The sequence below is a fragment of the Hyla sarda genome, unplaced genomic scaffold, assembly GCF_029499605.1.
Source record: "Hyla sarda isolate aHylSar1 unplaced genomic scaffold, aHylSar1.hap1 scaffold_2134, whole genome shotgun sequence".
NCBI lineage: Eukaryota > Metazoa > Chordata > Amphibia > Anura > Hylidae > Hyla > Hyla sarda.
The window spans coordinates 2033-17784 of NW_026608800.1; the positions used below are offsets into that span (position 1 = coordinate 2033).

The 15752-nt window shown below is 46.0% G+C and overlaps 6 non-coding genes across 6 annotated transcripts; all 6 read right to left on the reverse strand.

Annotated features, from left to right (window-relative positions):
* Positions 1 to 2072: 2072 nt before the first annotated feature.
* Positions 2073 to 2263, reverse strand: LOC130319484 (U2 spliceosomal RNA). Its single transcript, XR_008865659.1, has one exon. It is a non-coding gene; the product is annotated as a U2 spliceosomal RNA (small nuclear RNA).
* A 2106-nt stretch (positions 2264 to 4369) lies between these two features.
* Positions 4370 to 4560, reverse strand: LOC130319485 (U2 spliceosomal RNA). Its single transcript, XR_008865660.1, has one exon. It is a non-coding gene; the product is annotated as a U2 spliceosomal RNA (small nuclear RNA).
* A 2090-nt stretch (positions 4561 to 6650) lies between these two features.
* LOC130319486 (U2 spliceosomal RNA) lies at positions 6651 to 6841 on the reverse strand. The gene has a single exon (XR_008865661.1). It is a non-coding gene; the product is annotated as a U2 spliceosomal RNA (small nuclear RNA).
* A 2084-nt stretch (positions 6842 to 8925) lies between these two features.
* LOC130319464 (U2 spliceosomal RNA) lies at positions 8926 to 9116 on the reverse strand. The gene has a single exon (XR_008865641.1). It is a non-coding gene; the product is annotated as a U2 spliceosomal RNA (small nuclear RNA).
* A 2097-nt stretch (positions 9117 to 11213) lies between these two features.
* On the reverse strand, positions 11214 to 11404 carry LOC130319465 (U2 spliceosomal RNA). The gene has a single exon (XR_008865642.1). It is a non-coding gene; the product is annotated as a U2 spliceosomal RNA (small nuclear RNA).
* A 2092-nt stretch (positions 11405 to 13496) lies between these two features.
* Positions 13497 to 13687, reverse strand: LOC130319466 (U2 spliceosomal RNA). The gene has a single exon (XR_008865643.1). It is a non-coding gene; the product is annotated as a U2 spliceosomal RNA (small nuclear RNA).
* Positions 13688 to 15752: the final 2065 nt, after the last annotated feature.

Genomic DNA, 15752 nt, shown 5'->3' on the forward strand with positions numbered 1-15752 from the left:
AACCGTGAAAGGGGCGGGCCCAACAAGGTGCCCTTCATGGGCACTATCACTGCTTGCTGTCAGGGAGGCTGCCAGACAATTTTCCATGCACACTCTGGGCTGGGGGGCAGTCAACCACCAGTACACACAGCAGAACCTAAACCCATACCATTATTGCTAAGCAGCAAGACAGGGGCCCATTGCACTCCCACGGGGCCTTTTTAAATGCAATCCATAACCCGGATTTGCCAGGAACCCTTCTTACTCCTCCTACTTGCATGTGACACTGGGCTTAGGATCTGCATAGGAAACACACACACAAGCACACACCTACCTTTGTTGCCTGCAGATGCCTCCTTGGCTGTCCCCAAACGGTATCAAACCAACACCCACGGGAAGCTGTAAGCATAGAGGACATGCCTGCACCCCATTGGACTTACCTGTGTGGGTTAAATCCGGGTTATTTGACAACCTATGGCGGTGATGGTTCTGCTCAGGCAGAGCAGTGCTGATGCTCCTCATAAAGCTGTCGCTGCTGTGAAGGTTCTAGGTGACATCACAAATCCCTATGGTTACATACACAACAAAGCTGGGTTGTTGTTGTTTACACTCTGCAAGGCCTGTGGAAGTGAGTGACATCATAGCACTGTAGTTCTGAGGGTTCTAGATGGATGCAACAATCTCCTGTTGCTTCTATGAAGGCCATAATAGACGACATCACCAAACAGCTCCATAGTCACATACACAGCAAAGGAGAGATGTTGTTTACACCTAGTGATGTCAGTGGTATTGAGTGACATCACAGCACAGTGCTAAGGCTCCTGGGCCTGGACACAGCAGCGGCTGCAATATCTCAACGGAGAATACGTTTATATATATGTGTGTGTGTGCGCGTATATATATATATATATATATATATATATTTCTCCGCCGAAATCACTTTTAAACCCATTTCCACCTTTTTTTCCCTTCTCTTCCTCTTACTTTTTTTTCACGTTTTTTTACGTTTTTCTCCTTTTCGCCTCTTTTCTGGGCGTATTATTCTTCTTTTTCTTCTTTTTTTTCGTCTAATGCATACCCCATCAGTGCAGCAATGCTTATTCAATACCGCCAGCAGATGGAGACACTGGGGGATAATTTTCTAAGGATTTATACTGATTTTTCCTGTCTGAATTTGTCGCACAGAAAGTTGCAGGCCAAATATGTGTGACATTTCTGCGACTTTAGCTTCTAGAGCATTTTTACAACATTATACATAGGTGCTGAATACATAAAAAGCGACTGTTCAGCGACAGACAAGTCGCATCGGCTGAAAGTAGGCCAGAATGTCAGTCCATGTTGGAGCAGGTTTAGATACAGTCTAAAGTATAGATCTCAAAGTCTGTGCACAGAATTTAGCAAGGGCCTCGCACCTTCTGATGCATCAGGTAGGTGCACAATAGCATAGCCTAACCCTCTGTACTTTGGTCTATATTGATGCGGGACATAGACAGCCAGCTGATGACCAATCCATTAGTGCAATGGATGGCTGGAAGCATTTGTCTTTGCCTTTGCAATACCACAGAAGCAATGCATGGTCAATGTACAGCAATGACACACCTGTGTGAACAGCCAGGAGACCCCCCCCCCCATGTTATGTTACATAGTTACATAGTTAGTACGGTCGAAAAAAGACATATGTCCATCAAGTTCAACCAGGGAATTAAGGGGTAGGGGTGTGGCGCGATATTGGGGAAGGGATGAGATTTTATATTTCTTCATAAGCATTAATCTTATTTTGTCAATTAGGAACATTCAGCACCCACCCGCTATCAAGGCAGCTGCCTATCATGTCATGCCCTACCTGCACAGGTGTGCTGGCTACTCAAATGATCCAATTAAGGAGGCCATTTAGTCAGCAGCAGCAGAAGTCCTGTGCCTGGACGCTCCAACAGCGGCCAGACACAAGCAGAAGCAGAAGCAGCAGAAGCAGCAGCAGCACCACCTTTTGTTTTTTGGCTGCAGCAGCAGCAAGGCCCACAGGGCTGGCTAGCTGGCTAGCCAGCAAGCAGGTAGCAATGAAAGTAGGAATCTTTCTTTTTAACCCTGTAAGGGGGTGGTGCACTGTACCCGAAGATACTGCCATATCGGGTCAATGCATAGGGCGACGGAAGCAAGCTTCGAAATCGGCCCCCGTTCTCAAAAATCCATTTAATATATGGTCCCCAGATAGGGGACGTATCAGATATTAAACTGATAAGAACAGATACTACACTTGATCTTAGCCAAAAGGCCGAGAAGCGATAACCGTGAAAGGGGCGGGCCCAACAAGGTGCCCTTCATGGGCACTATCACTGCTTGCTGTCAGGGAGGCTGCCAGACAATTTTCCATGCACACTCTGGGCTGGGGGGCAGTCAACCACCAGTACACACAGCAGAACCTAAACCCATACCATTATTGCTAAGCAGCAAGACAGGGGCCCATTGCACTCCCACGGGGCCTTTTTAAATGCAATCCATAACCCGGATTTGCCAGGAACCCTTCTTACTCCTCCTACTTGCATGTGACACTGGGCTTAGGATCTGCATAGGAAACACACACACAAGCACACACCTACCTTTGTTGCCTGCAGATGCCTCCTTGGCTGTCCCCAAACGGTATCAAACCAACACCCACGGGAAGCTGTAAGCATAGAGGACATGCCTGCACCCCATTGGACTTACCTGTGTGGGTTAAATCCGGGTTATTTGACAACCTATGGCGGTGATGGTTCTGCTCAGGCAGAGCAGTGCTGATGCTCCTCATAAAGCTGTCGCTGCTGTGAAGGTTCTAGGTGACATCACAAATCCCTATGGTTACATACACAACAAAGCTGGGTTGTTGTTGTTTACACTCTGCAAGGCCTGTGGAAGTGAGTGACATCATAGCACTGTAGTTCTGAGGGTTCTAGATGGATGCAACAATCTCCTGTTGCTTCTATGAAGGCCATAATAGACGACATCACCAAACAGCTCCATAGTCACATACACAGCAAAGGAGAGATGTTGTTTACACCTAGTGATGTCAGTGGTATTGAGTGACATCACAGCACAGTGCTAAGGCTCCTGGGCCTGGACACTGCAGCGGCTGCAATATCTCAACGGAGAATACGTTTATATATATGTGTGTGTGTGCGCGTATATATATATATATATATATATATATATATATATATATATATATATATATATATATATTCTCCGCCGAAATCACTTTTAAACCCATTTCCACCTTTTTTTCCCTTCTCTTTCTCTTACTTTTTTTTCACGTTTTTTTACGTTTTTCTCCTTTTCGCCTCTTTTCTGGGCGTATTATTCTTCTTTTTCTTCTTTTTTTTCGTCTAATGCATACCCCATCAGTGCAGCAATGCTTATTCAATACCGCCAGCAGATGGAGACACTGGGGGATAATTTTCTAAGGATTTATACTGATTTTTCCTGTCTGAATTTGTCGCACAGAAAGTTGCAGGCCAAATATGTGTGACATTTCTGCGACTTTAGCTTCTAGAGCATTTTTACAACATTATACATAGGTGCTGAATACATAAAAAGCGACTGTTCAGCGACAGACAAGTCGCATCGGCTGAAAGTAGGCCAGAATGTCAGTCCATGTTGGAGCAGGTTTAGATACAGTCTAAAGCATAGATCTCAAAGTCTGTGCACAGAATTTAGCAAGGGCCTCGCACCTTCTGATGCATCAGGTAGGTGCACAATAGCATAGCCTAACCCTCTGTACTTTGGTCTATATTGATGCGGGACATAGACAGCCAGCTGATGACCAATCCATTAGTGCAATGGATGGCTGGAAGCATTTGTCTTTGCCTTTGCAATACCACAGAAGCAATGCATGGTCAATGTACAGCAATGACACACCTGTGTGAACAGCCAGGAGACCCCCCCCCCCCCCCCATGTTATGTTACATAGTTACATAGTTAGTACGGTCGAAAAAAGACATATGTCCATCAAGTTCAACCAGGGAATTAAGGGGTAGGGGTGTGGCGCGATATTGGGGAAGGGATGAGATTTTATATTTCTTCATAAGCATTAATCTTATTTTGTCAATTAGGAACATTCAGCACCCACCCGCTATCAAGGCAGCTGCCTATCATGTCATGCCCTACCTGCACAGGTGTGCTGGCTACTCAAATGATCCAATTAAGGAGGCCATTTAGTCAGCAGCAGCAGAAGTCCTGTGCCTGGACGCTCCAACAGCGGCCAGACACAAGCAGAAGCAGAAGCAGCAGAAGCAGCAGCAGCACCACCTTTTGTTTTTTGGCTGCAGCAGCAGCAAGGCCCACAGGGCTGGCTAGCTGGCTAGCCAGCAAGCAGGTAGCAATGAAAGTAGGAATCTTTCTTTTTAACCCTGTAAGGGGGTGGTGCACTGTACCCGAAGATACTGCCATATCGGGTCAATGCATAGGGCGACGGAAGCAAGCTTCGAAATCGGCCCCCGTTCTCAAAAATCCATTTAATATATGGTCCCCAGATAGGGGACGTATCAGATATTAAACTGATAAGAACAGATACTACACTTGATCTTAGCCAAAAGGCCGAGAAGCGATAACCGTGAAAGGGGCGGGCCCAACAAGGTGCCCTTCATGGGCACTATCACTGCTTGCTGTCAGGGAGGCTGCCAGACAATTTTCCATGCACACTCTGGGCTGGGGGGCAGTCAACCACCAGTACACACAGCAGAACCTAAACCCATACCATTATTGCTAAGCAGCAAGACAGGGGCCCATTGCACTCCCACGGGGCCTTTTTAAATGCAATCCATAACCCGGATTTGCCAGGAACCCTTCTTACTCCTCCTACTTGCATGTGACACTGGGCTTAGGATCTGCATAGGAAACACACACACAAGCACACACCTACCTTTGTTGCCTGCAGATGCCTCCTTGGCTGTCCCCAAACGGTATCAAACCAACACCCACGGGAAGCTGTAAGCATAGAGGACATGCCTGCACCCCATTGGACTTACCTGTGTGGGTTAAATCCGGGTTATTTGACAACCTATGGCGGTGATGGTTCTGCTCAGGCAGAGCAGTGCTGATGCTCCTCATAAAGCTGTCGCTGCTGTGAAGGTTCTAGGTGACATCACAAATCCCTATGGTTACATACACAACAAAGCTGGGTTGTTGTTGTTTACACTCTGCAAGGCCTGTGGAAGTGAGTGACATCATAGCACTGTAGTTCTGAGGGTTCTAGATGGATGCAACAATCTCCTGTTGCTTCTATGAAGGCCATAATAGACGACATCACCAAACAGCTCCATAGTCACATACACAGCAAAGGAGAGATGTTGTTTACACCTAGTGATGTCAGTGGTATTGAGTGACATCACAGCACAGTGCTAAGGCTCCTGGGCCTGGACACAGCAGCGGCTGCAATATCTCAACGGAGAATACGTTTATATATATGTGTGTGTGTGCGCGTATATATATATATATATATATATATATATATATATATATATATATTTCTCCGCCGAAATCACTTTTAAACCCATTTCCACCTTTTTTTCCCTTCTCTTCCTCTTACTTTTTTTTCACGTTTTTTTACGTTTTTCTCCTTTTCGCCTCTTTTCTGGGCGTATTATTCTTCTTTTTCTTCTTTTTTTTCGTCTAATGCATACCCCATCAGTGCAGCAATGCTTATTCAATACCGCCAGCAGATGGAGACACTGGGGGATAATTTTCTAAGGATTTATACTGATTTTTCCTGTCTGAATTTGTCGCACAGAAAGTTGCAGGCCAAATATGTGTGACATTTCTGCGACTTTAGCTTCTAGAGCATTTTTACAACATTATACATAGGTGCTGAATACATAAAAAGCGACTGTTCAGCGACAGACAAGTCGCATCGGCTGAAAGTAGGCCAGAATGTCAGTCCATGTTGGAGCAGGTTTAGATACAGTCTAAAGTATAGATCTCAAAGTCTGTGCACAGAATTTAGCAAGGGCCTCGCACCTTCTGATGCATCAGGTAGGTGCACAATAGCATAGCCTAACCCTCTGTACTTTGGTCTATATTGATGCGGGACATAGACAGCCAGCTGATGACCAATCCATTAGTGCAATGGATGGCTGGAAGCATTTGTCTTTGCCTTTGCAATACCACAGAAGCAATGCATGGTCAATGTACAGCAATGACACACCTGTGTGAACAGCCAGGAGACCCCCCCCCCCCCATGTTATGTTACATAGTTACATAGTTAGTACGGTCGAAAAAAGACATATGTCCATCAAGTTCAACCAGGGAATTAAGGGGTAGGGGTGTGGCGCGATATTGGGGAAGGGATGAGATTTTATATTTCTTCATAAGCATTAATCTTATTTTGTCAATTAGGAACATTCAGCACCCACCCGCTATCAAGGCAGCTGCCTATCATGTCATGCCCTACCTGCACAGGTGTGCTGGCTACTCAAATGATCCAATTAAGGAGGCCATTTAGTCAGCAGCAGCAGAAGTCCTGTGCCTGGACGCTCCAACAGCGGCCAGACACAAGCAGAAGCAGAAGCAGCAGAAGCAGCAGCAGCACCACCTTTTGTTTTTTGGCTGCAGCAGCAGCAAGGCCCACAGGGCTGGCTAGCTGGCTAGCCAGCAAGCAGGTAGCAATGAAAGTAGGAATCTTTCTTTTTAACCCTGTAAGGGGGTGGTGCACTGTACCCGAAGATACTGCCATATCGGGTCAATGCATAGGGCGACGGAAGCAAGCTTCGAAATCGGCCCCCGTTCTCAAAAATCCATTTAATATATGGTCCCCAGATAGGGGACGTATCAGATATTAAACTGATAAGAACAGATACTACACTTGATCTTAGCCAAAAGGCCGAGAAGCGATAACCGTGAAAGGGGCGGGCCCAACAAGGTGCCCTTCATGGGCACTATCACTGCTTGCTGTCAGGGAGGCTGCCAGACAATTTTCCATGCACACTCTGGGCTGGGGGGCAGTCAACCACCAGTACACACAGCAGAACCTAAACCCATACCATTATTGCTAAGCAGCAAGACAGGGGCCCATTGCACTCCCACGGGGCCTTTTTAAATGCAATCCATAACCCGGATTTGCCAGGAACCCTTCTTACTCCTCCTACTTGCATGTGACACTGGGCTTAGGATCTGCATAGGAAACACACACACAAGCACACACCTACCTTTGTTGCCTGCAGATGCCTCCTTGGCTGTCCCCAAACGGTATCAAACCAACACCCACGGGAAGCTGTAAGCATAGAGGACATGCCTGCACCCCATTGGACTTACCTGTGTGGGTTAAATCCGGGTTATTTGACAACCTATGGCGGTGATGGTTCTGCTCAGGCAGAGCAGTGCTGATGCTCCTCATAAAGCTGTCGCTGCTGTGAAGGTTCTAGGTGACATCACAAATCCCTATGGTTACATACACAACAAAGCTGGGTTGTTGTTGTTTACACTCTGCAAGGCCTGTGGAAGTGAGTGACATCATAGCACTGTAGTTCTGAGGGTTCTAGATGGATGCAACAATCTCCTGTTGCTTCTATCAAGGCCATAATAGACGACATCACCAAACAGCTCCATAGTCACATACACAGCAAAGGAGAGATGTTGTTTACACCTAGTGATGTCAGTGGTATTGAGTGACATCACAGCACAGTGCTAAGGCTCCTGGGCCTGGACACAGCAGCGGCTGCAATATCTCAACGGAGAATACGTTTATATATATGTGTGTGTGTGCGCGTATATATATATATATATATATATATATATATATATATATATTTCTCCGCCGAAATCACTTTTAAACCCATTTCCACCTTTTTTTCCCTTCTCTTCCTCTTACTTTTTTTTCACGTTTTTTTACGTTTTTCTCCTTTTCGCCTCTTTTCTGGGCGTATTATTCTTCTTTTTCTTCTTTTTTTTCGTCTAATGCATACCCCATCAGTGCAGCAATGCTTATTCAATACCGCCAGCAGATGGAGACACTGGGGGATAATTTTCTAAGGATTTATACTGATTTTTCCTGTCTGAATTTGTCGCACAGAAAGTTGCAGGCCAAATATGTGTGACATTTCTGCGACTTTAGCTTCTAGAGCATTTTTACAACATTATACATAGGTGCTGAATACATAAAAAGCGACTGTTCAGCGACAGACAAGTCGCATCGGCTGAAAGTAGGCCAGAATGTCAGTCCATGTTGGAGCAGGTTTAGATACAGTCTAAAGTATAGATCTCAAAGTCTGTGCACAGAATTTAGCAAGGGCCTCGCACCTTCTGATGCATCAGGTAGGTGCACAATAGCATAGCCTAACCCTCTGTACTTTGGTTTATATTGATGCGGGACATAGACAGCCAGCTGATGACCAATCCATTAGTGCAATGGATGGCTGGAAGCATTTGTCTTTGCCTTTGCAATACCACAGAAGCAATGCATGGTCAATGTACAGCAATGACACACCTGTGTGAACAGCCAGGAGACCCCCCCCCCCATGTTATGTTACATAGTTACATAGTTAGTACGGTCGAAAAAAGACATATGTCCATCAAGTTCAACCAGGGAATTAAGGGGTAGGGGTGTGGCGCGATATTGGGGAAGGGATGAGATTTTATATTTCTTCATAAGCATTAATCTTATTTTGTCAATTAGGAACATTCAGCACCCACCCGCTATCAAGGCAGCTGCCTATCATGTCATGCCCTACCTGCACAGGTGTGCTGGCTACTCAAATGATCCAATTAAGGAGGCCATTTAGTCAGCAGCAGCAGAAGTCCTGTGCCTGGACGCTCCAACAGCGGCCAGACACAAGCAGAAGCAGAAGCAGCAGAAGCAGCAGCAGCACCACCTTTTGTTTTTTGGCTGCAGCAGCAGCAAGGCCCACAGGGCTGGCTAGCTGGCTAGCCAGCAAGCAGGTAGCAATGAAAGTAGGAATCTTTCTTTTTAACCCTGTAAGGGGGTGGTGCACTGTACCCGAAGATACTGCCATATCGGGTCAATGCATAGGGCGACGGAAGCAAGCTTCGAAATCGGCCCCCGTTCTCAAAAATCCATTTAATATATGGTCCCCAGATAGGGGACGTATCAGATATTAAACTGATAAGAACAGATACTACACTTGATCTTAGCCAAAAGGCCGAGAAGCGATAACCGTGAAAGGGGCGGGCCCAACAAGGTGCCCTTCATGGGCACTATCACTGCTTGCTGTCAGGGAGGCTGCCAGACAATTTTCCATGCACACTCTGGGCTGGGGGGCAGTCAACCACCAGTACACACAGCAGAACCTAAACCCATACCATTATTGCTAAGCAGCAAGACAGGGGCCCATTGCACTCCCACGGGGCCTTTTTAAATGCAATCCATAACCCGGATTTGCCAGGAACCCTTCTTACTCCTCCTACTTGCATGTGACACTGGGCTTAGGATCTGCATAGGAAACACACACACAAGCACACACCTACCTTTGTTGCCTGCAGATGCCTCCTTGGCTGTCCCCAAACGGTATCAAACCAACACCCACGGGAAGCTGTAAGCATAGAGGACATGCCTGCACCCCATTGGACTTACCTGTGTGGGTTAAATCCGGGTTATTTGACAACCTATGGCGGTGATGGTTCTGCTCAGGCAGAGCAGTGCTGATGCTCCTCATAAAGCTGTCGCTGCTGTGAAGGTTCTAGGTGACATCACAAATCCCTATGGTTACATACACAACAAAGCTGGGTTGTTGTTGTTTACACTCTGCAAGGCCTGTGGAAGTGAGTGACATCATAGCACTGTAGTTCTGAGGGTTCAAGATGGATGCAACAATCTCCTGTTGCTTCTATGAAGGCCATAATAGACGACATCACCAAACAGCTCCATAGTCACATACACAGCAAAGGAGAGATGTTGTTTACACCTAGTGATGTCAGTGGTATTGAGTGACATCACAGCACAGTGCTAAGGCTCCTGGGCCTGGACACAGCAGCGGCTGCAATATCTCAACGGAGAATACGTTTATATATATATGTGTGTGTGTGCGCGTATATATATATATATATATATATATATATATATATATATATATATTTCTCCGCCGAAATCACTTTTAAACCCATTTCCACCTTTTTTTCCCTTCTCTTCCTCTTACTTTTTTTTCACGTTTTTTTACGTTTTTCTCCTTTTCGCCTCTTTTCTGGGCGTATTATTCTTCTTTTTCTTCTTTTTTTTCGTCTAATGCATACCCCATCAGTGCAGCAATGCTTATTCAATACCGCCAGCAGATGGAGACACTGGGGGATAATTTTCTAAGGATTTATACTGATTTTTCCTGTCTGAATTTGTCGCACAGAAAGTTGCAGGCCAAATATGTGTGACATTTCTGCGACTTTAGCTTCTAGAGCATTTTTACAACATTATACATAGGTGCTGAATACATAAAAAGCGACTGTTCAGCGACAGACAAGTCGCATCGGCTGAAAGTAGGCCAGAATGTCAGTCCATGTTGGAGCAGGTTTAGATACAGTCTAAAGTATAGATCTCAAAGTCTGTGCACAGAATTTAGCAAGGGCCTCGCACCTTCTGATGCATCAGGTAGGTGCACAATAGCATAGCCTAACCCTCTGTACTTTGGTCTATATTGATGCGGGACATAGACAGCCAGCTGATGACCAATCCATTAGTGCAATGGATGGCTGGAAGCATTTGTCTTTGCCTTTGCAATACCACAGAAGCAATGCATGGTCAATGTACAGCAATGACACACCTGTGTGAACAGCCAGGAGACCCCCCCCCCCCCCCCCCATGTTATGTTACATAGTTACATAGTTAGTACGGTCGAAAAAAGACATATGTCCATCAAGTTCAACCAGGGAATTAAGGGGTAGGGGTGTGGCGCGATATTGGGGAAGGGATGAGATTTTATATTTCTTCATAAGCATTAATCTTATTTTGTCAATTAGGAACATTCAGCACCCACCCGCTATCAAGGCAGCTGCCTATCATGTCATGCCCTACCTGCACAGGTGTGCTGGCTACTCAAATGATCCAATTAAGGAGGCCATTTAGTCAGCAGCAGCAGAAGTCCTGTGCCTGGACGCTCCAACAGCGGCCAGACACAAGCAGAAGCAGAAGCAGCAGAAGCAGCAGCAGCACCACCTTTTGTTTTTTGGCTGCAGCAGCAGCAAGGCCCACAGGGCTGGCTAGCTGGCTAGCCAGCAAGCAGGTAGCAATGAAAGTAGGAATCTTTCTTTTTAACCCTGTAAGGGGGTGGTGCACTGTACCCGAAGATACTGCCATATCGGGTCAATGCATAGGGCGACGGAAGCAAGCTTCGAAATCGGCCCCCGTTCTCAAAAATCCATTTAATATATGGTCCCCAGATAGGGGACGTATCAGATATTAAACTGATAAGAACAGATACTACACTTGATCTTAGCCAAAAGGCCGAGAAGCGATAACCGTGAAAGGGGCGGGCCCAACAAGGTGCCCTTCATGGGCACTATCACTGCTTGCTGTCAGGGAGGCTGCCAGACAATTTTCCATGCACACTCTGGGCTGGGGGGCAGTCAACCACCAGTACACACAGCAGAACCTAAACCCATACCATTATTGCTAAGCAGCAAGACAGGGGCCCATTGCACTCCCACGGGGCCTTTTTAAATGCAATCCATAACCCGGATTTGCCAGGAACCCTTCTTACTCCTCCTACTTGCATGTGACACTGGGCTTAGGATCTGCATAGGAAACACACACACAAGCACACACCTACCTTTGTTGCCTGCAGATGCCTCCTTGGCTGTCCCCAAACGGTATCAAACCAACACCCACGGGAAGCTGTAAGCATAGAGGACATGCCTGCACCCCATTGGACTTACCTGTGTGGGTTAAATCCGGGTTATTTGACAACCTATGGCGGTGATGGTTCTGCTCAGGCAGAGCAGTGCTGATGCTCCTCATAAAGCTGTCGCTGCTGTGAAGGTTCTAGGTGACATCACAAATCCCTATGGTTACATACACAACAAAGCTGGGTTGTTGTTGTTTACACTCTGCAAGGCCTGTGGAAGTGAGTGACATCATAGCACTGTAGTTCTGAGGGTTCTAGATGGATGCAACAATCTCCTGTTGCTTCTATGAAGGCCATAATAGACGACATCACCAAACAGCTCCATAGTCACATACACAGCAAAGGAGAGATGTTGTTTACACCTAGTGATGTCAGTGGTATTGAGTGACATCACAGCACAGTGCTAAGGCTCCTGGGCCTGGACACAGCAGCGGCTGCAATATCTCAACGGAGAATACGTTTATATATATGTGTGTGTGTGCGCGTATATATATATATATATATATATATATATATATATATATATATATTTCTCCGCCGAAATCACTTTTAAACCCATTTCCACCTTTTTTTCCCTTCTCTTCCTCTTACTTTTTTTTCACGTTTTTTTACGTTTTTCTCCTTTTCGCCTCTTTTCTGGGCGTATTATTCTTCTTTTTCTTCTTTTTTTTCGTCTAATGCATACCCCATCAGTGCAGCAATGCTTATTCAATACCGCCAGCAGATGGAGACACTGGGGGATAATTTTCTAAGGATTTATACTGATTTTTCCTGTCTGAATTTGTCGCACAGAAAGTTGCAGGCCAAATATGTGTGACATTTCTGCGACTTTAGCTTCTAGAGCATTTTTACAACATTATACATAGGTGCTGAATACATAAAAAGCGACTGTTCGGCGACAGACAAGTCGCATCGGCTGAAAGTAGGCCAGAATGTCAGTCCATGTTGGAGCAGGTTTAGATACAGTCTAAAGTATAGATCTCAAAGTCTGTGCACAGAATTTAGCAAGGGCCTCGCACCTTCTGATGCATCAGGTAGGTGCACAATAGCATAGCCTAACCCTCTGTACTTTGGTCTATATTGATGCGGGACATAGACAGCCAGCTGATGACCAATCCATTAGTGCAATGGATGGCTGGAAGCATTTGTCTTTGCCTTTGCAATACCACAGAAGCAATGCATGGTCAATGTACAGCAATGACACACCTGTGTGAACAGCCAGGAGACCCCCCCCCCCCCCCATGTTATGTTACATAGTTACATAGTTAGTACGGTCAAAAAAAGACATATGTCCATCAAGTTCAACCAGGGAATTAAGGGGTAGGGGTGTGGCGCGATATTGGGGAAGGGATGAGATTTTATATTTCTTCATAAGCATTAATCTTATTTTGTCAATTAGGAACATTCAGCACCCACCCGCTATCAAGGCAGCAGCCTATCATGTCATGCCCTACCTGCACAGGTGTGCTGGCTACTCAAATGATCCAATTAAGGAGGCCATTTAGTCAGCAGCAGCAGAAGTCCTGTGCCTGGACGCTCCAACAGCGGCCAGACACAAGCAGAAGCAGAAGCAGCAGAAGCAGCAGCAGCACCACCTTTTGTTTTTTGGCTGCAGCAGCAGCAAGGCCCACAGGGCTGGCTAGCTGGCTAGCCAGCAAGCAGGTAGCAATGAAAGTAGGAATCTTTCTTTTTAACCCTGTAAGGGGGTGGTGCACTGTACCCGAAGATACTGCCATATCGGGTCAATGCATAGGGCGACGGAAGCAAGCTTCGAAATCGGCCCCCGTTCTCAAAAATCCATTTAATATATGGTCCCCAGATAGGGGACGTATCAGATATTAAACTGATAAGAACAGATACTACACTTGATCTTAGCCAAAAGGCCGAGAAGCGATAACCGTGAAAGGGGCGGGCCCAACAAGGTGCCCTTCATGGGCACTATCACTGCTTGCTGTCAGGGAGGCTGCCAGACAATTTTCCATGCACACTCTGGGCTGGGGGGCAGTCAACCACCAGTACACACAGCAGAACCTAAACCCATACCATTATTGCTAAGCAGCAAGACAGGGGCCCATTGCACTCCCACGGGGCCTTTTTAAATGCAATCCATAACCCGGATTTGCCAGGAACCCTTCTTACTCCTCCTACTTGCATGTGACACTGGGCTTAGGATCTGCATAGGAAACACACACACAAGCACACACCTACCTTTGTTGCCTGCAGATGCCTCCTTGGCTGTCCCCAAACGGTATCAAACCAACACCCACGGGAAGCTGTAAGCATAGAGGACATGCCTGCACCCCATTGGACTTACCTGTGTGGGTTAAATCCGGGTTATTTGACAACCTATGGCGGTGATGGTTCTGCTCAGGCAGAGCAGTGCTGATGCTCCTCATAAAGCTGTCGCTGCTGTGAAGGTTCTAGGTGACATCACAAATCCCTATGGTTACATACACAACAAAGCTGGGTTGTTGTTGTTTACACTCTGCAAGGCCTGTGGAAGTGAGTGACATCATAGCACTGTAGTTCTGAGGGTTCTAGATGGATGCAACAATCTCCTGTTGCTTCTATGAAGGCCATAATAGACGACATCACCAAACAGCTCCATAGTCACATACACAGCAAAGGAGAGATGTTGTTTACACCTAGTGATGTCAGTGGTATTGAGTGACATCACAGCACAGTGCTAAGGCTCCTGGGCCTGGACACAGCAGCGGCTGCAATATCTCAACGGAGAATACGTTTATATATATGTGTGTGTGTGCGCGTATATATATATATATATATATATATATATATATATATATATATATATTTCTCCGCCGAAATCACTTTTAAACCCATTTCCACCTTTTTTTCCCTTCTCTTCCTCTTACTTTTTTTTCACGTTTTTTTACATTTTTCTCCTTTTCGCCTCTTTTCTGGGCGTATTATTCTTCTTTTTCTTCTTTTTTTTCGTCTAATGCATACCCCATCAGTGCAGCAATGCTTATTCAATACCGCCAGCAGATGGAGACACTGGGGGATAATTTTCTAAGGATTTATACTGATTTTTCCTGTCTGAATTTGTCGCACAGAAAGTTGCAGGCCAAATATGTGTGACATTTCTGCGACTTTAGCTTCTAGAGCATTTTTACAACATTATACATAGGTGCTGAATACATAAAAAGCGACTGTTCGGCGACAGACAAGTCGCATCGGCTGAAAGTAGGCCAGAATGTCAGTCCATGTTGGAGCAGGTTTAGATACAGTCTAAAGTATAGATCTCAAAGTCTGTGCACAGAATTTAGCAAGGGCCTCGCACCTTCTGATGCATCAGGTAGGTGCACAATAGCATAGCCTAACCCTCTGTACTTTGGTCTATATTGATGCGGGACATAGACAGCCAGCTGATGACCAATCCATTAGTGCAATGGATGGCTGGAAGCATTTGTCTTTGCCTTTGCAATACCACAGAAGCAATGCATGGTCAATGTACAGCAATGACACACCTGTGTGAACAGCCAGGAGACCCCCCCCCCCATGTTATGTTACATAGTTACATAGTTAGTACGGTCGAAAAAAGACATATGTCCATCAAGTTCAACCAGGGAATTAAGGGGTAGGGGTGTGGCGCGATATTGGGGAAGGGATGAGATTTTATATTTCTTCATAAGCATTAATCTTATTTTGTCAATTAGGAACATTCAGCACCCACCCGCTATCAAGGCAGCTGCCTATCATGTCATGCCCTACCTGCACAGGTGTGCTGGCTACTCAAATGATCCAATTAAGGAGGCCATTTAGTCAGCAGCAGCAGAAGTCCTGTGCCTGGACGCTCCAACAGCGGCCAGACACAAGCAGAAGCAGAAGCAGCAGAAGCAGCAGCAGCACCACCTTTTGTTTTTTGGCTGCAGCAGCAGCAAGGCCCACAGGGCTGGCTAGCTGGCTAGCCAGCAAGCAGGTAGCAATGAAAGTAGG